The sequence below is a fragment of the Lactuca sativa genome, chromosome 8 (assembly GCF_002870075.4).
Source record: "Lactuca sativa cultivar Salinas chromosome 8, Lsat_Salinas_v11, whole genome shotgun sequence".
Classification (NCBI taxonomy): domain Eukaryota; kingdom Viridiplantae; phylum Streptophyta; class Magnoliopsida; order Asterales; family Asteraceae; genus Lactuca; species Lactuca sativa.
This window is the reverse complement of record NC_056630.2, coordinates 156,433,932-156,459,534: the sequence shown is the minus strand read 5'-3', so window position 1 is coordinate 156,459,534 and position 25,603 is coordinate 156,433,932. Positions and strand designations below refer to the sequence as shown.

Here is a 25,603-nt window from a genome sequence, read left to right as displayed (position 1 = left end):
CAGCTTTACAGACTGGATTACCCCTGGGCCCACAATATGAGTCTGGATTTCCTTTCAGGCCCACAACTCACATCTGCATTGCCATCGAGCCCACAGTACGAGTCTCCCTCAACTCGTATCTGGAATGCTCTCGGGTTTGTTGGTTACCGCACGGAGCAGTTTCATCTCAACCCATCCCATATAATATGTCGACATATAACACAACTAATGCACCTACACATAACCACATCATACTACAGGCAGTCCTATAGATCTACCTAACTGGCATAACAACTAGCATGCAAACAGTCAGACCAACCATATGTCACTAAGCATAACCACATCCGATCTACCAGGATACCGATCTAACAGATCATACTAGCATATAACCATCCTATCTACCAAGATACCGAACTAACATATCACAACAGTAATAATCCCAATAACAAAACAAAGGGCCGGCCTTGGTGCCTTACACCCTTGAGTACAGTGAGGATAACTCACCTTGCAACTGACGCGCTAAAGTGATAAGCTCCGCTCTCGGGTCACTGACACAAACTCCACCACCTATATTCACCATAGAACCATACTCATAATTTCTAATTTCCCAAAATGCTCCCAGAAGTCAAATAGTCTACCCTTGGTCAAAGTCCAAGTCAATGGTCAAGGTCAACAGATTTCATTTCGATTTCTATGTCGCACTGAAACTTCAAAAAATTATAACTTCCTTATATGAAGACGGATTTAATAACAATAGTTTAGTTTGTGACGGTCTCTACGACTTTCATTTAGGTTAGTTATCCTAACTAATCTTTTATTTTTGACATTTACTTTAGCCCTATTTATTAAGTTTTAAAATAAGTTTTCATACAAATATTATATATATATATATATATATATATATATATATATATATATATATATATATATATATATATAATATTTATCCAATTTCCACGTACATAACATATGAACACATATATTCAAATAGTTCTCTTAAAAGATTACAATCATGGGCCAACGTAAATGCATATTTTATAATTAATACCTAGCGAGAAACACGGACGTTACATGTGAGTGTCATGTACTTAGCTTCTAACCCATTCTCACCCCAAAGAACCAAACATATGGAAACACACTTACATTTTGTAAGGTAATGCGTTTTTATTGGTCAAGTCCACGTGTTGCATGTTCATCCGTTTGCAAACATATTTAGTTTTTTTTACCAAAGGACTACTTACATAATTATTTCTGGATTTCCGGGACAGTTTAAGATCTAATGAACCTCCCTCTCAAACTAAGGGTGGCGTATTAATGTGTTAATTTATTTTATGTGTTGTTGTGGGTTTTATATACATGTATAATTTACGGTCCTTTATTATATATACGATGATATATAATGCAAACTCTAATGCGTACATTCCCATTAACACGATTTTATCAAACAGTTTTAATAATTGACAACGACAATGAATTTTTTTAAATCAATCAAACACTTCTATTGAAAATAATAATTGAGCCATTTTTTATACATACCAACTACAAATCAGTTTTTTTTTTTTTAATGCGGGTCTATGATTGGTAAACGATACATTGATGAATTACTACATAAAACGTTAATGAAATTTATGAATATCATACAATCAATTTTTTGTAAGATCGAACCCATGATATCTAATTTTTTCTTTTCAAAAAAAGAAAATTTATAACATGGAATCAGTCTTTTACAAACTTGAATGCATTAATTTGTAATTGTTTAAAATAAGTTAAAACAATTGTAATATGGTATTTATAATTTTAAATAACGTTTTATGTCGTGATTAATCAACATGAAAAACATCATCTTGTACGTAAAGCAATTTTATGTGAAAACATGCTCGGCTTAATAAAGTATACATTATATAGATATCCATAGGATCCCATTACAAATAAGCGCCTGTAGCTCAGTGGATAGAGCGTCTGTTTCCTAAGCAGAAGGTCGTAGGTTCGACCCCTACCTGGCGCGACTTGGTCTTAATAATTTTTTTTTTCGGTTTTCATTTGTTTTTCGCTTTTTGTAAATAAAACTGTTAAAGTCAGTCATTGTTAAATAAAACAGATTTGTGGATATAAATTAAAATACCGTATAACAACTATAAAAGATTTCTATGAGTGGACAAAATAGCTGAATGAACATTATTTTATATATATAGAACTATTGAAGTCATAGTATTAAATAGAATGGTGGATATAAATTTAAAATACCGTATAACGATTAGAAAAGAAATCTATGAGTGGACAAAATAGCAGACACGTGAATGAACAAAATACCGTCATGGACACGTATATTTAGATACATGTTTAAATTTTGATACAACATATACGTAGAAATAAGGGTGCATGGACACATGGTGTGGACGTTGTTCGGCCGGAAAACATCTGTGGGCCAAAGGCCTTCGGTTCCGTATGGCAACGGTTTCAAATTGGTGAGGTTGGCCGGGTTGTGATAGACTTGAAGCCGTTAACCAACGGCTATTATGTTTTAAAGTAAATTGTCTTTTTTTATTTTTATTTTCAAACTATATCTATCCAACTAGCATATGGTAACACAACATATGTGTTGGATGACTACATGATATATCTATATCAAAGAGACTTTCATGTGAAAGCCTCTATAAGTTTTGTTATGATCAAACTCTTAGGAGATGGTTTTTTTTATGCAGACCAACATCCAACGACATTTAATTTTTGTACACTGCACAAGAATCTAGATATGGATTTATAGGTATGCTAAGTAGCATTGATTGTACACATTGAGTTTGAAGGAATGTCCAATGGCAGTGTGAGTCAAATACTGTCAAAGTGATAACAAAGCTCCATCGATGATGCTTGAAGTTGTAGTGTCCCAAGATTTGTGAATATGACATGCATATTTTAGTGTCGATGGTGGCAACAATGATCTAAATGTAATATACCAATCACCACTACTCAACGACGAGCTGCTTGGAAAATACAAAAAATGTTCATTTGTTTTAAATGAAGAAAAATACAAGCATGGAGATTTTATTGTAGATGAGATATACCCAAGTTGAGAAACTTTTGTGAAAACACTTCCGCATCCAGCAACTGACAAAAAGAAAAGGATCGTTGTAGCACAAGAAGTAACAAGAAACGATCGTGGAACGAGCTTTTGGCATACTAAAAATCCATTACGGCATTATAAGACTAAATGTGTCATCTATTAAATAATATGATATTAAAAGATAAATGTGTTGCTATATGTCCCATACATGATACTGGTATCCGAACCGAGCTAGAAATAAATCAAGACGTGGTTCTAGAACTATGTGGCTCCAGAACCCACCACCGACTTTAGTTGGATCTTCTTGATCATATTGATTATTGAGGATATTTGTGTGCCTATTTTTGATGACTAGTTAATTTTAATTATTGTATTTAGGATTTTAATTCTTGTTTGTAGTTGTGTATTTTTTTTAATGAAAATTTTCCCATTTTAATTTTATTTGTATGTTTTTATTTTTAATTTATTAAATGTTTTAGTTTTTTTTAAACAACATTGAAAGGGTGGTGAGGGTTAATAAAAATGTGTTCTTTGTATAGTGGTTAGAGAAAGATGAAAGGAATGGGAGCAATCGTAGTTGTCGATCCTGAAAGATGGAAAAATGGGCCAAGGGGCCATAACCCCATTTTTTGTTTATATATATATATATATATATATATATATATATATATATATATATATATATATATATATATATATATATATATATATATATATATATATATATATATATATATATATATATATATATATATATATATATATATATATATATATATATATATATATATGGAAAAGTGAATATACCTAACAACCTTATATAAGTTTAGGTACCTAACTCCATAATACTACATCAGTTTGTATCATATTTACATTGTAATTGCCTAAGGTTTTTAAACTTCAACTTCATAACTTGATTGCTTCCAAAATCTTTGGACTTTCACCAATATCTTTCTTTTACATCACGTTTTTCTATCGAATACCACCTGATGGGCTTCATATCCTACCGCTACAAATGAAAGGATGTAGGAGAAATATAATGATGAATTTCCAAATTTTTTTGAAGTAAATCAAGTTTAGGGATGCAGTTTAACAACCTTGGATGATTGCAATGAAAATTTAATGCAAAATGACGTAGTTTGATCAGGTTAGGTACCTAAGCTTATATAAAGTTGTTAGGTATATTCACTTTACCCATATATATATATATATATATATATATATATATATATATATATATATATATATATATATATATATATATATAGAGAGAGAGAGAGAGAGAGAGAGAGTTAGGTTCATATATAAACCTTAATTATTATATGGGTGTGTGAACCAATGAAAATTTAAAAATAAAATATATGATTAATTAAACAAATCAGGGTATGATGGACATTTTTCTTTTACATGCCCAAATTAAAATAACAATATATATGGAAACAATTCAACCACACGTTTCAAATTTTAATAAACATTATACCTGTAATTTGTAAATAATTTAACGTTCATAACCAAATAATACTAATTGTTAATTCTTTCAAAATATTTTATACTTGGGAAATGTCATATTACTTAAGTTAAAAATTGTTTTAAATTTTTACGTCGTTATAAATTGGTATCATAGCCTTGGTTTGAGGGATTCAAATGCACCTTCAGGTGTATTGAACTCAAAATGAGGATTTGAGAAAGTTTTCCATAAAAGAAACAATTTTTCTAAAAAGTAAAGAAATGTGAGGAAAGCGGAAAGAAGCAGTGTGTACGATCAGTCAGCGCCCGAACGGTGATTTCCCAAAATACCCTTACATTATGTGTTGTGAGATATGATATGATATGTCATGCATGCTAGATTAGGCTAGGTATTCCTATTAGGACTAGAGTGGCCTAATTTGTAATGTCTTAGCCTAGGAGATTACTGCTTCTATGAGATGCTTCGAGAGTGAGTAGGTAGCAGTGAGGAGCTTATGAGAAGTTTACCGAAGGGTAGCCTATGCTTAGCGAGATGTAGAGTACTTGTGATATAGGATCCTAGGAGGAGGACTTGGAATGAATGTTGTTGAGGTGTGGAAGGTAGTATAGGGCCTATACTACTGAAAACACCGGATCAGTGCGCAGCCCAAGTAAGAATCCTTAGGGTACTAAGGAGCACGTAGGGTTGAGTTATCTAGTGTGAGTATACTCGAGCAAGTCTCTGATATTTTATGTTGTATTTCAGAGACATCATGGTTGGGACACGCCACAGACCAGAGACCAGCGACGTGAGTGACGAGGAGCTTCATTAGATGATCCATGATGAGGTGGTTGCGGCTATCCACGCAGAGATACCGGTGATGTTTGTGTCTATCAAGACCACCCTGATTGAGACGTTTCACGAGAGATACGCAGCGGTTATTAAGGCTATGGCTGCTGCAGCTACTACAGTTGTGGTTGCTGCTAGACCTTAGGGGGGACTCGTTGCTGTTCCGGGAGTTCAGCAACACGAAGCCACCAGAGTTTGATGGGACCCAGGATCCTATTGCTGCGTTGAGATGGATTTCTGATATCGAGGGATGCTTCTACACCTATTCGTGTCCGAAGCATCTGAGAGTTCGGTTTGCACTGAACCTGCTTCGCTTGGGAGCGAAGGACTAGTGGAAGTTTGTGATGGCGGATTTCACTACTACAGAGATTTCGGCGGTAACCTGGGAGAGTTTCACTACCATGTTCAGAGATGAGTATGTTCCCTCGGTGGAGCGGGAACTATTGGCTCAGGAGTTCTTGTCCCTCAAGAAGGGGACGGAGTCCGTGACGGTGATCACATAGATGTTTCATGAAAGGGCGTTGTTTTGCCCTGAGCACGTGTCATCTGAGCAGGCATGCATGAGCCGATACTTGAGCATACTGAGGAGGGACATTCGTAAGTTCGTGGCGAACTCGTCATACCGGACATTTGTTGAGCTCCAAGAAAATGCCTGGAAGAGGGAGATTAAGTTAGAGACTCAGATCAAGGAGGAGGTCGAGTCTCAGGGAAGGGACAGACGACCGGCGCAGGCTCAGCCGGTCGCCAAGCCAGTAAAGCCCGCTGATTCGAGATCTGGAGGTCCGAAGGGTCGCACTTGTGGGAAGTGCGGCAAGAGTCACAAGGGAGTGTGCAGAGTTGGGGTATGTTACAAGTGTAGGAAGGAGGGGCATTTTGCGAGGGATTGCCCCAAGGGATTCTCGGTTTGCTTTCATTGCAACCAGACCGGTCATCGGAAGGCCGAGTGCCCACAGGTGTTGCAGGGATCTGCACATGTTGCACGAGCTACTGAGGGTTGGCCAGTGAAGGCCGAGGCACCAAAGGCCCGCGGGAGAGCCTTCCAGTTGACAGCGGAGGAGGTCCGCGTTGCGCCCGATGTCGTGCCAGGTATGTATCATTTCTTTATTTACTCTGAGTTTGAGATATTGTGATTATATTATGATATGCGTAGGTACATTTCTTGTGAGTTTTGTACCTGCTTTGGTGTATTTGACTCAGGTGAGAGTCGATCTTTCATGTCTTTAGCTTTTAGCCAGCACATCAGTATCCGTCGAGAGGCGTTGATTCGACCTCTTCGAGTTTCCATAGATGACGAGCGAGCAGTTTATGCTACGAATGTGATCCGCGGGTGTGTACTCGAGATCTTCGATGTTGAGTTTTCGATAGACCTGGTCCCGATTGAGATATGGGACGTTTGTGTCATTGAGGGCATGGATTGGTTGAGCCGATTTGGGGCGGTTATAGACTGCGAGCGGCAGAAGGTGACGATACGAGACCCTAGTGGGGGAGTGCTGACTGTATATGGTGAGGGTAACCGATGTGGGTCAGCATTTTGTTCGGCTGCCAGAACGAGACAGAGTTTACAATAGGGCTGCAGTGGATTTGTAGCTTATGTGATGGATACACGAGTGGCCACTGAGAGGCCGATTTCGGTTGATGATGTTCCGATAGTACGTGAGTTCCTGGATGTTTTTCCCGAGGAGTTGTCGGGTGTGCCTCCCGAGAGGCAGGTGGAGTTCCGCATTGATTTGGTTCCGGGGGCAGCACCTATTGCCAAGGCGCCTTATCATTGCACCGCCAGAGATGCAGAAGTTATCCTCGCATCTTCAGGAGCTGCTGGGGAAGGGGTTTATTCGACCGAGTAGCTTGCCGTGGGGAGTTCCAATCCTTTTTGTCAAGAAAAAGGATGGTTCACACTGGATGTGCATTGAGTATCGGGAGTTGAACAAGTTGATGGTCAAGAACCGTTATCCATTACCGAGGATTGATGATTTGTTCGATCAGTTTCAGGGAGCATCTTGGTTCTCCAAGATAGACTTGAGGTATGGATATCACCAGATGAGGATGCATGACGAGGATATCCAAAAGACGACGTTTAGGACTCGTTATGGGCATTACGAGTTCGTGGTGATGCCTTTCGGGCTCACCAATGCACCAACAGCGTTCATGGATCTCATGAACAAAGTATGCAGACCGATGTTGGATAGATCGGTGATCGTGTTCATTGACGATATTCTGGTGTATTCGAGATCTAGAGAGAAGCATGAGGAGCATCTGAGGGAGATTCTTGGGGTATTGATATCAAAGAGGCTTTACGCCAAATTCTCCAAGTATGATTTATGGTTACGAGAGGTCCAGTTCTTGGGGCATCTCGTTAATCAGAATGGGATATTGGTCGATCCGGCCAAGATTGAGGCGGTGATGAGTTGGGAGGTGCCGAGATCCCCCACAGAGATCAGGTGTTTTGGGATGCTAGCTACTATCAGAGATTTATCAAGGATTTCACCAAGATTGTCGTGCCACTCACCAGGTTGAATCGGAAGGGCGTTGCTTTTACGTGGGGTCCAGAGCAACAGACCTCGTTTGAGACGCTTTGCTAGAGACTGTGCGAAGCCCCGGTGTTAGCCCTTCCATAGGGAATGGAGGATTTCGCGATGTATTGTGACGCATAGATATCGTGGTTGGGTGCGGTGCTTATGTAGAGAGGGCACGTGATAGCATACGCATCGAGGCAGCTGAAGCCTCACGAGGTGAGGTATCCCACCCACGATTTGGAGTTGGGGCCGTGGTGTTTGCCCTCAAGATATGGCGTCATTATTTGTATGGGGTTCGGTGTATCATATACACGAACCACAAGAGTTTGAAGTACTTGATGGATCAGCCCAACCTGAACATGCGCCAGAGGAGATGGTTGGATGTGGTAAAGGATTATGATTGCGAGATCCTGTACCACCCGGGCAAGGCTAACGTTGTAGCCGATGCCCTGAGCTGTAAGGCGGAGGGTGCCCTGATACGGGATATTTGTATGAGGATGACGGTGATGACTCCGGTGTTGGATACCATCTGAGAGGCCCAGGTAGAGGCTGTGAGACTGGAGAACCGCAAGATAGAGCAGGTGATTGGGCAGGTATGTGAGTTTGTTACCGATGGCCGAAGGCTTATGACCTTTCAGGGTCGGATTTGGGTGACGTTTGCAGTCGGGGCACATACCATCCTGATGGAGGAGGCGCACAGATCGAGGTTCTCGATCCATCCCAGGGCCACTAAGATGTATTTGGACCTGAAGTAAGAGTATTGGTGGCCCTGTATGAAGAGGAATGTCGCATGGTTTGTTGAGAGGTGCTTGACCTGTCGCAGGGTTAAGGCCGAGCACCAACGTCCGCATGGCAATTTGCAGCCACTTCAAGTTCCCCAGTGGAAGTGGGAACAGATTTCTATGGATTTCATCATCAAATTGTCGAAGACCACGAGGGGTGTCAATGCAATTTGGGCGATCGTTGACTGGCTGACGAAGAGCGCTCACTTCCTTGCTATCAGTAAGAGCTCTTCCGCAGAGAGATTGGCAGAGATGTATGTGAGAGAGGTGGTATCATGGCATGGAGTACCGATCTCGATTGTGTCAGATTGAGATGTACGTTTCACTTCCAGATTCTGGAAGGATTTCCATGAGGAGTTGGGTATGAGGTTGCATTTCAGCACCGCTTACCACCCACAGACGGTCAGACAGAGTGAGCGGATGATTCAGACACTCGAGGACATGCTTCGAGCATGTGTGTTGGACTTCGGAGGAAGTTGGCACATGTACCTACCTTTGGCTGAGTTTTCCTATAACAACAGCCACCATTCGAGTATTGGTATGCCTCCCTTCGAGTTGTTGTATGGGAGGAGGTGTCGGACTCCCATCTATTGGGGAGAGGTAGGGTTGCGAGTGATGGGTAGCACTGAGATAGTGCTTCAGACGACTGAGCAGATTCAACAGGTCAGACAAAGGTTGCTGACAGCTCAAAGTCGCGAGAAAAGTTATGCGGATAGGCGGCGATCCGAGCTCGAGTTTCAGTTGGTGACTTTGTACTCCTGAAGGTATCTCCTTGGAAAGGAGTGATCCTATTCAGGAAGAGGGGCAAGCTGGGGCCCCGGTACATTGGTCCTTTCACGGTGACCGCGAGGGTGGGTAGAGTAGCGTATCGTTTAGAGCTACCTGCGGAGTTGAGCCAGATACATGATATCTTCTACGTTTCTCAGTTGTGGAAGTGTATAGCCAACGAGTCGGCGGTAGTGCCATTAGAGGACATTTAGGTGGATGCAAGCCTAAATTATGTTGAGTAGCCGATCGCGATCTTGGGTAGGAGGATCAAGGTTCTGAGGAACAAGGAGGTGTCCCTGGTTCAGGTCCAGTGGCAACATCGGAGAGGGTCCGAGCTGACTTGGGAGTCAGAGTTGGAGATGCGGGAGCAGCATCCCGAACTGTTTGCAGAGCGAGACTTCGGGGGCGAAGTCTGAATCTAGTGGGGGTGAATTGTAACATCCAGAATTCCAGGTGTCAAATATTAATTATTTATTTTTATCAAAAGACGGACTCGACGAGTTGACGCCTAGACTCGTCGAGTAGGATCGCGATTTGCTGACTGGATTAATGAAGGGACTCGACGAGTCCGCACTGTGGGCAGAAACCCAAAATCCTCGGGCCTGTGGCCTATTAAGGGATCTTATGACCCTCATTTGCGGCCACCTTCACCCTTAAGAGCACCAGTGAACCAGAGAGCGTAGAGAGAGAGAGAGAGAGGAAGCCATTTTCATCATTTCTAATGTGTTTTTACTAGAAAGAAGGAAGGAGGGCAAGCTAATCGGCTTAAGGAGCTCAGATCTGCTACCATCTTATCAGAGGAGGCTGCTAGAGGTATGGATCTATGCTCAATCTCGTGTTTATGGTGATCTACTTGAATCTAGGGTTTTCTTTCCCCTTCTTTAGCTTGGATTCGAAGCTTTTGAGAACCCAAGGTGGAATAACTCTTAGATCTAGACATTAAGATGTCCAGAGAGTCCCAAGCAACCTGCTTTATGCTATTACTTTGGAGTTATGAACCTAGGGTGCCATTTTAGAAGCTATTTCACCAAAAGAAGAATTATGGACGTTGCATGAGTGCCAAGATTGGACCTTTACGTGATTATTGAGCATTAGAAAGTCAGATCTATAGGTTAGAGAAGCATATCTTGACTCAAAAGGTCATTTGAGCATGGCCAGGATAGAAACTCGCCGAGTCCATAAGAGAACTCGAAGAGTTGAGTCGGGGTTGCCCCACGATTCATGACCAGTGGTAACCCGTCGAGTGGAAGGCTTACTCGACGAGTCGAGTGAGGCCTTAGAAAGATTCAGAGGACACGCTTGGACTCGCCGAGTCACCCATGTGCACTCGACGAGTCTGGTTAAAGTTTGACTGTTAACTAGAGTTGACCATGGGGTTTTGGTCAAGATGATTCAAGAGAGGTCAGAGAAGGGTGGAATGGTCTTCTACCCATTATTATAGATGAGGACATGAGAGGATTTTGATTAGAAATGTTATCATGTTGATAGGAGGAGACTAGGTCGGGATATTCGAGCACGAGGGTTTATCCGACTTCATACAAGGTGAGTCTTCTCACTATACATTACCTAGAGTGGTAGCTATGTGCAGGCCGGAGGGTCTTATGTGTTATGTGTATACTTGAGATTATGTGTATTGTGCCATATATGTGTTATGTGTTATATAGACTGGATCAGAGGATCCAACGACTCATGAGGCAAAGGGTCCTCAATCAGACTGGACCGGAGGGTCCAATGAGCTATGACCGGACCAGAGGGTCTAACGAACTACGGGACTAGAGGGTCCCGCTGAGACACATCGACCGGAAGGTCGTACTGGGATATAGCCTTGAGTGGCGTATGTGTTGTATGTGGTATTTTAGGGAATTCACTAAGCATTTATGCTTACCGTATTGTTAATATGTGTTTCAGGTACTAGCGAGGATTGCGGGAATGCGCCGACATGATCTGTACACACTGGAAGAAGAGTTGTTTGAGATTCTGGGATTTGTTATTTGAAATTTAACATTATGAGATTTTGAGAACTAATATATGAGTTATGGTTGTTTTACTTAAGTTAAAAATTGTTTTAAATTTTTACGTCGTTACAAAAAAAACACCAAAAATGCACTCTTTAAGCTCTCACACACTCAAAATGGTAGGAAAAGAACGAACTAGGGTTTTTTCTGGACAAAGGGGCGATAAGGGAGGCTAACAATGAGGCTTAAGGCCTTTAAATAGGGTGCAAACCCTAAAAATCAGGATTTTCCTTTCCCATCATCTACTCGTCGAGTTGCGGCTCCCCAACTCGTCGAGTTGAGTCCTTAACTCACATCCAACTAGATCCCTACACTATGATTTGGAGCTCCCCAACTCGTCGAGTTCTAGCACAAAACCCTATAATGTTGAGAAATAAGTAATACCTGAACCAAGCGTTACAAATCTCCCCAACTCGTCGAGTTCCAGCACAAAACCCTATAGGTCCATTCTTGGCATCTTGCCACATAAGCATTTTAAATGCCACATCATTTTTCTCCTTTTAACATATACACTTAACATTTGGTAAAGAGTGGTAACACTCTTAACACTCAATTTTTTGTATTTTCTTTTTTCTAATTTAATTTAATTACTATATTTTAATAAATGTATTTTTGTATTTACTTTTTGTAATTTAATTTAATTCCTTGTAATTTTCTTCCTGTACTTTTCTAAACTATTATGTTGTTCCTATTTTTCCCCTGCTCAGCCTCTTGCTATCATTGTAGTTCGTGACTTCAAGATTTTCCATCAAAGTAGCACCACTTTGTCTTGTTTTACACAAATTGCAAAAGTATGAATGTTAGCTTTAAGAATTAAAGAACACTCCAGATGTTAAAAACTTAAAATGCATACCTTAATATCATGAAATGTTTCTTGTACTTATTCAAAATTTCAGTATCATTACCAAATCCGAAATTAGAATAAGCCCTCACTATCCCTAACCTCTTTCCTTTAAGTCCACCAGATTTTAGGTGCTTCAGATAACCACCATGGGGGATATACTTTGAAGCTTTTCTTGTTGCAACTTCATCATTTTTATCAAAACTCACAATGGCATCAAGGATATAAACATCATCAGTTACAGTCCTACATATTGGTATGTCAAGAAGGACAAAAACTGTTAGGAAAATCATTAAATCACCAGGACATATGAATGGGAATATTAATAGATATATTAGGTTTACCCAACTGTGTCTTGTTTAGGGGAAATTGGAATGACTCCTGCTCGACTTGTGAGCCCTAATGTGGTTTTCGCTCTTCATCAGCTTTCTGAGCTTGATGAACTGCATATGGGTTCACTTCGATGACTGCTCTGTGGACGGGATTGAGTTTATGTATCTCCTGGATGTAGAACTCAACTAAATCCTTGGACGTAACTTTGTTGTGCTTAAAAGTTGTTCGAATCTCTTGGATGGTGGCTTCCTTTATGGTAAATTCAGAACATTCGATGGCGCTAATGCTCTGAAGCAAGAGGATTAAGAAAAGAGTCTGAGTAAACATTGAGATCTTCAATGGATTAACAGGCCAACAACCACCAGATCTCTTTCTCTCTCTTCTCATTTTGGTGTTGGCGATCCCTTTGGCGCAAGTGAAGGGGCGGTGTTTAGCACCCTTGACGATCGGTGGCGACCTCTTTAGTGAGGTCCACTCCCTTTATCCTAGTAATATATAATGAAGGTATTTTGTAAACGAATGTTCAAATTACTTACATTTACCTTTTGATAGTACTTTTGAAAAAACAATAGTGTTTTCTAACAAAAATATCAAATAGTTCATTATATATTTACGATACTTCCCTTAAAAAAACTAAGATATAATTGCCAAAATTATTATATTCTTTCCTTTATACGTCCCACACGAGCCCCAAAGGCGTCCTTGATTTGAAAAACGATTCAACATGAACCACACAACGATGCAAACCATAAAAAAGGTCAACAAGTCTAACCAGTCATTTTAAATTGTGTTTTAAACATTTCATCGATTTAGCTATTTAGTTATTGAGCTTTATCCTTGAAACAATTATAATTGACTTATAGAACACTTGTAATATATATAAACATTTGCTTTGAAAGAATTTTTTCCATATATTATGTTGATTTTTTTTACCCTTACATTGTAATATAAACTTTTCCTTTGCAATATATAGACCTCTCCTTTGAAAAAAAGAATCATCTTTAAAGAAGATCATCATATAAAATTAAATTATAGTGCATGAAATTTACTTCCAAAAGATAAGTCTTTCGATCATTTATGTAATTAAAAAAGAGTGTGAAAGTATAATCACACACACACACGCACACACACACACACACACACATATATATATATATATATATATATATATATATATATATATATATGTGTGTGTGTGTGTGTGTGTGTGTGTGTGATTATACTTTCACACTCTTTTTTAATTACATAAATGATCGAAAGACTTATCTTTTGGAAGTAAATTTCATGCACTATAATTTAATTTTATATGATGATCTTCTTTAAAGATGATTCTTTTTTTTCAATATATATATATATATATATATATATATATATATATATATATATATATATATATATATATATATATATATATATATATATATATATATATATATATATATTTGCCTAATTATATTGTGGGCGTGTTTGACACCGAGCTTTTGGAAACGTTCGAGAGCTTCTAGTTTTAGCTTTTGACAAAACGTTCTAGTTTAAACAAAAAACTTTGTTTGGCAGTACGAGCGTTTAGCTTTTAGTTTAAACAAAACGCTCCAAATCTAAAAGCTACTTCATGTAGCGTTTAACAAAACGCTACTGAGCTTTTGAAATCAATTTCCATAATTACCCTTAAAAATATATTAATATATTTATTTATTTTTAATCAATTGCCCTTTTATGTAATTTTATATATTTTAAAAGCTTCCAGCTACTTTTGCCAAACACTCATATAACAAATAAAATCTACAGTTTCCCACTACCAGCTATCCGCTACCCGCTAACCGCTTCCAACTAACAGCTACTTTTGCCAAGCACACCTAATCTTTTGAGTGCATTTAAAAGCTTTTAAAAAAACTTATATTACAAAAGAAATTGTTTGGAAATACGAGCTTAAAGTTTTATATTAAAACAAAAAAAACTTACAATCAAAGCTATTTGAAGTTTGAAGGGAGTGGTGCCATTGAAACCAACTCATTTTGCTACACTCCAATACCACACACAAGGAATGGTATACCATAAAAATAGGAAGAGAGAGAAAGAGAGAGAGAGAGAGAGAGAGAGAGTATGGCAAGAAAGTGTCGCACAACCCAAACAGCATACTAAGGGCGGTGTTTACTGCAGTAACACATGTCACATACGCTCCAACTCATTGTTACCACACTCTACTCCCTATAGTCTAAACATGTCACATAGGCTCGAACTCATTTTTACCAACTCTATAATTAGCCCACTTGACAAAGGTTTTGCATTTAAGATTGGAAGTCCGAAGTTTTAATCTAAACATTGGTGAATTTTACTAACTTGATGATACAAACTTCTAACCACTAACTAACTTGATGATACCAACTTCTAAACATTTTAGGTTGTTAAATATTTAAAAGGACAACAATACCATTTTTCCACCACCACTACCATCCACGTGCCACCATCATTGTAACGCCCATAAATTTTACACCAAATTTAAACTTTTTCAATCATAAATAAAAACTATAAAGCATCGTTTACAAAATGTTTACAAATCAATTTCCATCAGAGTGTCCCAAAAATCATGACGTAAGGATGAGGAGCGGTACGGTCACGCCTTTGCCTTTCCATGGTCTCCTGAAGTACCTGAAACAATAAATTGAACACTGTAAGCCCGAGGGCTTAGTGAGCTACCCTCAAAATACCAATACCACACTGACAATACCATATCGGTAATAATCAATCAATCATCATGTATACTGGGCCATCGGCCTGACTGGACCGCCTTACTGGGCCTACAATCTGTCTGAATCTATCCCAAGCCTTCAGCATGACTGTTCCGCCACATCGGCCTACAGTCTCCCTGGACCGCTCATCGGGTATGTTGGCCTTCAACACAAAGCAGGACCGCCTCAACCCAGCCAACAAGCAAATAACCATGTGCGCATAGCTATCATATACTGGTATATATAAAAATCAAGCATATCTATCTCACTGATCATAATCATAGAATTCTCCTGTAACTAGAGTACCGACCCATCAGGTCACTAACACACCAATTCCGAACTAAAAAATCATAACCACATGCAACATACCATAACAATAACAACTAAAGGGCCGGCCTTTGTGCCATAGACCCTGTCACATCCCCAAACCAAGGATGGCAGAAACGTCCGGGGGTGGAGGACTTCATGTACAGTATCACAACAACGAGTATAATAGTGCTCAAAGTAAATACAACCATCATAAATATAATTGAAAAAGTTACACCAAAGTATATGTTTACATGTTTCAAAATCAATTACATTATGATGACAAAAGTAAATTGTTGACGGTTTAACGTCCCATCCTCAAGGCGCTGTAGTTTTTCCTGTTTCACTGATTTCCTGAGAATACAAGTAGTTTTGAAAAAGTGTCAACAATTAAGTTGGTGAGTTCAAAAGAGTTTTGTTTGAAGTAGAAACCTTTTTCCTTGTAAAATCGATAGAGTTTGATTTCCAGAAAATCCAATATTTTCTTAGTTAAGTGTGAACAGAATATTCCTATATGATGTGTTAATGAACCCTAGAATGACCCGTAGATTTCCCCTATAATCGTCCAGCGTATATAAGTTATATAAGATTTAAGTTAGATAAAACGTTGAATATAGTGGGTCTGCCCTAGGTCCACAACCCAACGAGGAACAGGAGATGAGGCGGCCCCCACCAATTCTAAGCCAATCAAGACCAAATTCTTATATGACTCAAGCATATACGCTCAACGATTATAATTGAATTCTAACAATTCTAGACGAAATATAGTTTTAATATCATAATAACTATTTTATGTGAACCCGGTACTTTGTATCTGTACCCCTTTTTGTATAAAACCCGATACTTTGTATCTGTACCCCTTTTGTATAAAAACCCGGTACTTTGTATCTGTACCCCTTTTTGTATAAAAACCCGGTACTTTGTATCTGTACCCCTTTTTGTATAAATACCCGGTACTTTGTATCTGTGCCCCTTTTTGTATAAAACCCGGTACTTTGTATCTGTACCCCTTTTGTATAAAAACCCGGTACTTTGTATCTGTACCCCTTTTGTATGGAAACCTGGTACTTTGTATCTGTACCCTTTTTTATGAAAACCCGGTACTTTGGAATGTACCCCCTTATATGAAAACTCGGTACTTTGGAATGTACCCTATTCATGTGAAAACCTTATATAATGTAAATGATCATAAACTATACCTATTATAGTTTATCAAAATGTTTGAAATGTATATGCAACCTAACTATACTTATTATAGTTTAGTATATTTATTTGTAGTGTACAAGAACCCTTTCTATGTGAGTCGAAAGTATAGTACAATATAGCTATGTTTATCTTGCTATGTTTTGTACTAATGGTTATGATGGAGGATTCTCATAAATTCAGTAAGTAATTTTCTATTATATAAATATACCACTACAAGAAATACATGTAATATATGAAGTTATCAAAGATTTAACACTTTGCTCAACATGTTACAAAGTGTTTTGAAAGTTAGAAGTTGTTAACTAATTCTTAACCTTTCTGCACTGTTTTAGAAAAATCATAGAAAAATCATACGAAGTCGAAAACTAGATCCGTAAATTGTGAGAGTTCCTAAAATGAGTCTAGTTTACTCATAATTTTTATCATGATTTTTGGAAGCCTTTAACTTGTATTAAAATACTCATATTCACAGACTGGTCCGGATTTGTGTTTGAAAAGACAGGATGTTTTGTAAAAATCACCATAAATTATAGAAAAATCGTGTGGAGTTGTGCAAGTAGTCATTTTAAATCTAAGAAGTGGAACTACTTGCACCTAAAATAGTTTCGAAAACTAAAATGTTTAAGTTGTCCGAAACAGTCCGTGAATGGAGTTGAACTTTTCTGATGAAGGCTGTTAGAAAAGTTTAGTTATGTTCTTGGTGTTTTAACTTGTATCCCCCCCCCCCCCCCTAAAAACTTGAGAAAACATAAAAATGTAGGGGTATGAACTCACCTTAATTGGTTTCAGTAGGTAAGTGTTGAAGAAGAGAAGTGTTCAACCCAAGAACACTTGAAGAATCACTTGAAGATTCGAAGATCTAAGAAGAAGGTGATGATGTTTGTGTAAGCAATCTATGATTTTGAGTAAGAGGATGTGTAATAATCATAAGAAAGATGATTATACTTACTAATTCAAGGAGAGAAGTCTTGGAGTATGCCTTGAAGTTCTCGAATTGGAGAGAGAAAGATGAGAGAGTTTGGAGTGTGGTTCTTGGTGAAAATGAGAGAATGAATGAAGTGTGAGGAGAGAGGGTGGATGTTCCAGCCCTAAGAACGTGGGAATGGTTGAAAATAATGAGAAAGGACTTATGAAGTGACTAGGGATGGGCTGGTGATGAATAGTGACATGGAGTGGGTATGGGAGTGGTTGCTTGTGTCATAGAATAAAGGAAGTCAACACTCCACCTCTTGTACTTCACCTACTCTCTTTTGGATAAGGTTTTATCCTTAAAATGTGATTAATCATTAATTAAGGGGTCTTATATGTTAAAATAAAGTTTTGGGTGAAAATCTCGTGTTAAAACAATTAAAAACGGGCTTAAAACGCGAAATTAGTCGAAAACCGGGAGAAAAAGTCATTCCAGCGAGACCTCTCGGTCCTAGGCCGAGGTTCGGTCCTTGCTGGTGCCGAGCGGGAACGAGATGTGCGAACCAGAAGAAGAGGCGAAGGCGAGGGGCTCGGTCAAGGGCTCAGAAGCGAGGGTTCGGTGTACTCAGAAGCGAAGGCTCAGTCTTCGGTCTTCAGAAGAGAAAGTGATCAGACCCGAAATGTGCCGAACGTTCGGGTTCGAGTGTGTAGGCGAGGTTCGAGCCCGAGAGGACCTTTCGGGTTCGGTTCAGCAGCCTTCGGCTCGGAAGGGTTCGAGTCCTAAGAGGACTTTCGGGTCCTAAGAAAGGTTTCGGCTCCTTAAGTCCGTTTTTCGCGTAGACTTTCGTTTTTGGGCTGTTTTCGCCAAATTCGAGGGTCGGGATGCCCCGAGTGATTATAGAAAGTTGAGAGAGATTTTGAGAGAGATTTTGAGAGAGATTTTAGAGAGATTTCACATTCTTGGAGAGATTTGGGAGAGATTTGACATTCTTGGAGAGATTTCACATACAAAGAGATATTTGGGAGAGATTTGACATTTTTGGAGAGATTTGGGAGACATTCTTGGAGAGATTTCACATATAAAGAGAGATTTGGGAGAGATTTCACATACTTAGAGAGATTTGGGAGAGATTTGACATTCTTGGAGAGATTTCACATACAAAGAGATATTTGGGAGAGATTTCACATACTTAGAGAGATTTAGGAGAGATTTGACTTTCTTGGAGAGATTTCACATACAAAGAGATATTTGGAAGAGATTTCACATACTTAGAGAGATTCGGCAATAGAGAGAGATAAAGTGAAAACGACTGAGAGTGGTTGACGAATGTGAGTGTCTGGCTTCGCAATACAAGGTCCGTAAACCCCGTTAAGCCTTGTTTAAGGATCTTGCATACTCCCGATGAGTATGCAACATTGTTTTATCGGTTTGGCTCACCACGTACCACAATTTTAGGTTAAGGAGATCTAGATGTATGCACTTTTCGATTTATGAACTCTCATTAGAATAGCAAGCTGTTTAGTAAATACATAACGTAAGCCCTAGTACACAAGGGTTAGTTGAGTTGACTGGTTTGACTTGTTGACTTTATTTGACTTTGAATTGACCAGAATTTGACGGTTGTCACAGACCCTATCGATATAGTGAGGATAACTCACCTGGCAGATGTTGACACGAAAGGTAAACTCCAACTCTCGGATCACTTGACACAGGTTCCACCACCTATCATCATAGTACATCATACTCATAAGTCCTTAACCTTACAAGGTACTCCATAAACCACTAGTCAACCCCTGGTCAAAGTCAAAGTCCTCAATCAAGGTCAACAGTCCATGTTGGCCTTAACTCGCCGAGTACCCTTGGCTACTCGTCGAGTTCCCTAAAGTACATTCCAACTCGCCGAGTCATCAGAGTGACTCGTCGAGTTCCTTTGATCCTTGATCAAACTTAAGGTCACACGTCGAGTCCCCTCCTTGCAACTCGACAGATACACACGCATACATAATCTAGGGAAAACTCATCCGACTCGCCGAGTTGTTCTTCAACTCGTCGAGTCTTATGGTGATCTTTATCGGGCTCGCCGAGTTGTTCATCCAACTCGTCGAGTTCTCGACCATCTTCATATGACTCGCCGAGTCATCTTGCGACTCGCCGAGTCCATTCAGTTCCTTTTCTATACTGACTTGATTTGAGCCATGCAGCGACCCTAAATCACAAATCCAAGCTTCTAGGGCATACTTATCACGTAAAGTTGCAAACTTTACGTGCATGCATGGCTATAAAGGCTCTAAAAGTCTATTTTAAGTTCTTAATGAAGCTTCAAGTCAAAGAAGGACCTCAATCACAACCAATACAACAACTTTACGAAAATCAATCACAAATGAACACATAGATTGGACAAACTAATTCATAATGCATTGGCTTTTCATTATATCCTTTTACTATGTGGATTAGTACAACCAAAAGGCTTGATATTTCACATGTATTCTAAGAAATTAGGAAAAGAAATAAGAAATTACATATATAATGGCTAAGTGAACATTCTACGCAAAAGAGATTTCCAAAAGCTTCATATAACCATCAACTAGGGTGCTTCACTCATCGCATATATTCCATCATTCCTTCATATAACCATTCACCATTATTGTTCGGGTATATTTTTCATGTTTTGGGTTTTTCTGGTCGGGTTAATAGGTTAATTTTTGTCTGAAAAATATAATTGATACTCGAACCAAATTGCATTTCAAGTATTTGGGTTTTAGGTTAGATCGGGTATTTATAAATATACCCGATTTTGTAACAAACCTTATATATATATATATATATATATATATATATATATATATATATATATATATATATATATATATATATATATATATTTATGATATAAAAGAATATACATGGTTGTAAAGCATTTAAAAAAGAACACATGGCTTTGATATAAAAATGTTTGGGGTTTTGATCGTGAAAATGATTTTTGTTTTTGTATTTAATCTTAAGAAATATCTTTATGAGTCGAAGTGATAAAAGCTCAAAGGACAAGTATTTGAATATGAAATTAATTTGTTTTCACAATAAACAAAATTGAAAAGAATTAAAGTCACAAAAGCTCGAATATTAAGTAAGTGAAGATAAAATATGAAATCAAGTGTGAGAATTGTGAAGTTATTATTGGCTGAAAGTGAAAATATCTCAAAAAACAAGTAGCTGAAAGGAAAAAATAGAATCAATTTGTTTCTTTAATCTTAAAAATAAAATCAATTTGTTTTGACTTCCAGAATAATTGAAATTATTAAGAATAATAGAAATTGTTCAAATGGTCCACAATCGTTCATATGTTGGAAGTAGATATGAATGAAGATTGTCTTGAATTGGTATGTAGAATGTCTAAATGGTGTTAGACATAGCAAAGGATTGCTGCAACATTCATGAGTGCATATGAACTAGTTTTGAGCATTGGAACAAACCCGCGCTTGCTGGAATCACCTTATGGAACAAACCCGCGCTTGCTGGAATCACCTTATGGAATATGATATAAAAGATGATCACAAGACGATAATATCATATAGTCTTAAAACCTAGATATATGGTTTGTTATTTGTTGATTGATTGTACATTGATAATGCGAAAACGCATCAGTAACTTGGTGTTATAAAACGCATTGTTGTGTATAGTTGGTTAATGAATAAGTAAATGCATATAAGTCGAAGTTTATCTGTAACTTTTATCTAAGAAGGTAAAAGCGATATCTCGGCCGCTCGATGATTTAATTTGACTTATGTGTCGGGCCCGGTCAGAACTGAATTGATGTGTTCGATTAAGTTCTATGTCAAATAAATCAGAGATCGAGAAACCTAAATGCTTGACTCACCATTCCATGGGATTGTCAGCATGATATCTAACAGAGGACTGTACGTTCCCTTATCTAAAGGACAAGATTGATTAGATCAGAGTTTGACAGCGTCTTTGAGAGCTACGATTGCAAACCGAATTGTACTTGTGTATATAGTTACTAGACTTATCCAAGTGGGAGACTGTTGGAATAGCGTCTAAGGCTGCAACTATATTAGGCAAGTATTTGACCCGGTTGTGCATGGTCCTTTTGGGTTGCCTTCACCATAGCAACTTGATAGGATGATTTATTAAGAGAGAGTAAATATTATTTATATATTATGAGAATAATATATATTGTTATTTGATTAATATAAGTCATAGAATTAATTAGAATTAATTTGGTGACTTAAAGAGATTAATTAAATAAAGGGGTATAAACTGTCAATTGTTTGATAGTTAAACTTTAGACTGTAAATCCATATGGATATGGATTGGACGAATTCTAGAAGCTAAAAGGATAGCTAATTCGTCCAAGGCTTATCTATGGAAAGGATTTGGATAGCCTTAAGAGAAGATTATCCAATTAGGGTTTAGGTTGTAACCCTTAAGGAGTCTACAAGTATAAATAGACCCCATGGCTAAGGGAAATCGGCACCTCTCCTAAAGCAAGAGAGCCCTGGCCGATTTCCTCCCCTCTCCTCTCTCCTAAATCATCTTCCTTGCTATTAGTGTTTGTAAGCCATTAGAGGAGTGACATTTGTGACTCTAGAAGCTCCAAGACCTCAAGATCAACAAGGAACTCAAAGGTATGGTTCTAGATCTATTTCAATGTTGTTATTTAACCTAATTAGTCATTAGAAGTCTTGGATTCAAAGCATGTTTATTAGAAAGCCTAGATCCAAGCATTAGGGTTTTGCATGCGCACATAGGAAAGTTCTTATGGCTAAAACCCATCAGTGGTATCAGAGCCTAGTTTGGTTTTCTTTAAATTGTTGCTTGATTAACTGAAACAAACCTGCAAAATTCGATTTTTAGGTTTCTGAGTCATGGACTCGGCGAGTTCCAAAGTAGACTCGGCAAGTCCCTTTGTGCACTCGGCGAGTCCAGGTGTCAGGAATGGCCAGATTCGGGATTTTTTCATAATTATCTTATGGAAACTTACCTTAATCATAATAGATCAATCTAAATCCGATTTTTTGATATATATGACTATTATCTTGATCTAGTTAAAGGTATTTATCAACTAATAAAATATTTAATTTCCTTATATGATAATTAATTAATTATTTTAATTATTTTGGTAATTATCTTTCAAAGAAATCTTGAATAAAATCAAATATAGATAATTAGGATATTAATTGTTAATTGGAATTATTTGTTATTTGATCCTCCATGTTTTAAAATGTTTAAAACTTACCCACAAGTTTTGAAATTTATATTTGTGATTAAAAGTTTTAATTTAGACAACTTAAATTTCAAACCCTAGATTTTAAAAAGTTTTAAAATACAACCCTATACTAATATGATATTACTAGAATAATATATATATATATATATATATATATATATATATATATATATATATATATATATATATATATGTATAACTAAATGCTAGTCTTACCGTTAGTAGGCCTCATTCACGAAGCCGATCTATAAGGTGGGTATAAGGTTGCGGCCTATAAAATGGCGCTTAATGGGTGTACACTCACACCCACCGCTTGCTTGATTGGTGGAGGGTCGTTAGCCGAACGGGTAGGATAGGGCAACCTCATCCTCTCATTAAAAGTATAATAAGTGATACAAAGTAACTACACATTTTTTTATAATTTCTCAATCTTAGTTACTTTAGGAAAAGTGAATTGATGCAATCCCATGAAATTACACTTTGCACCCTTGCTAAGAAGTTAGTGGAGCGTGTGTGGTTTACCGGCACACTAATGGGTTCTAAGCAAAGGTGGCAAAGGGTGATTCATTGTTTATCATAGTTCGATGGAGCGTGTGTGGTTTACCGGCACATCGAATAGGTGATCGTTACAATGAAGGCACCATGTGAATTTGCATGGTAATTCACACCCGCTTTGTGATCCTCGGTATCCAATTCACAAACAAGAGGGGCATATCGAGATTTAAACATGCCATTGAATAGTTTCAATGAATCTCATCCGAACCTAGGAATTCTCAATACACTTAGGACTAATAGTTTAAGGTTTTGTGATGGAGAATTAGTGAATCGTCATTCACTTACCTTCAATTTATTTGCATGTTAGAATACGGCATCCCTTTTCTAGTATGTAAATGTTATTGTTGGATGATAGCCCTAATTTTTCTTATTGGGTGATAAATTAGGGATTCTTATTCTAATCTATCTTTGTCCTTTTCTTTTGTAGATGTCGAACGCTAACAACGCTGCTGCTAGTTCTTTCACGTTGATGAGCCTTTTCCAAAAGGTCACCTTCGATGGAACGAACTTTAGCGAATGGATAAGATACATTCGCACCATTACTCGCTATGAGGATAAGGAGTATGTCCTCGATGAGAAGCTCGAAAAAATCAACCCCGAAATCGCTACTCCGGCCGAAATCACCGCTTTTGAGACTCATGAGCGAGATGCAACGAAGGTACATTGCATCATGATTGCCACCATGAACTCTGAATTCCAAAAGTCCTACGAGGACATGTACCCGTACGAGATGCATCAAGACTTATTGGAGAGATACCACCAGAACGCGAGACAAGAGCGTTATGAGATTTTCACCAACATGATTTCCGCTAAGATGGGTCATGGAGAATCTCTTACCGTGCACTTGCAAAAGATGCAAAGATATGTCGACCGCCTTCGCAAGTTAAACGTTGACTTCGGTGAAGACTTGGCGATCGACATGGTGCTTCACTCTTTGCCTCCGATGTACAACCAATTTAGGATGACCTACCACATGAACAAAGAAGAGGTCACCCTAAGCAAACTACAAGGTCTCTTGAGGGTCGCTGAGAGCAACTTCAAAGACAAGTCTGTTGCACCTACTCCCAATCCGCCTGCTGCTCATGTCTTGGCTATTGGTCAAGGAAAGGGAAAGAAGAGGAAAGCTTCATCGAAGAACTATCGCAAGGTCAAAGCCCGAGATGGTGCCTCTTCTAGTGGGACCAAAGTTGATCCCGCTAAGCCCTGTCCTAACCCGAAGGAGGCAGAGTGCCACCACTGCCACAAGATAGGACATTGTAAGAGAAGCTGCCCAGAGTACCTGCAAGCAATCAAAGAAGGAAAGATCAAGCCATCTTTCAACAGGTATATATACAATTAAATCTAACGATTCTAATCATGCTATTTCTTGGGTTCTTGATACCGGTTGTGGTTATCACATTTGTTCTAATGTGCATGGACTAAGAAGAAGTAGGGATGTGGAGCAAGGAAGGATCAATCTAATCATGGGGAACAGAAGATCGTCGCATGTGACCAAGATTGGAGTGTATTCTTTAGTGCTTAGGAATAGTTTGGTTTTAGATTTGAACAATTGTTGCTATTCGCCAGAAATGGCTAGAAACATCATTTCATTTCATGGTTTATATAGACAAGGATTTAGATTTTCTTTTAATAATGAGAATGGTTCTATTTTGGCTTATCTAAATGTTGTCTTTTACTTTGAAGCTATACCATGTAATGGAATATATGAAACTGTTATGATTGTTGATAACTTAGGAAATGATGTTTTGAATATTAATTCTTCCACTAGTATGGATAAAGCATCCTTGTGGCATTGTCGTCTTGGACATGTCAACAAGAAACGCATAGCCCAACTCCAAAAGGTTGGAGTGTTGGAGTCATTCGACCTTAGGGAAGATGACACATGCGAGTCTTGTTTGCTTGGAAAGATGACTAAGTCACCCTTCACGAGTACATGTGAAAGGGGCGAGGGTCTATTGGACCTAATACATACCGATGTATGTGGACCGTTTAGATCAACCACGAAGGATGGGAACCGCTTCTACGTGACTTTTACCGATGACTATAGTAGATATGGGTATATCT

The 25,603-nt window shown here is 38.3% G+C and overlaps 1 non-coding gene across 1 annotated transcript; it reads left to right on the top strand.

Annotated features, from left to right (window-relative positions):
- The first annotated feature begins 1,911 nt into the window (after positions 1 to 1,911).
- TRNAR-CCU (transfer RNA arginine (anticodon CCU)) lies at positions 1,912 to 1,984 on the top strand. Its single transcript has one exon. It is a non-coding gene; the product is annotated as a tRNA-Arg (tRNA).
- The last annotated feature ends 23,619 nt before the right edge of the window (positions 1,985 to 25,603 follow it).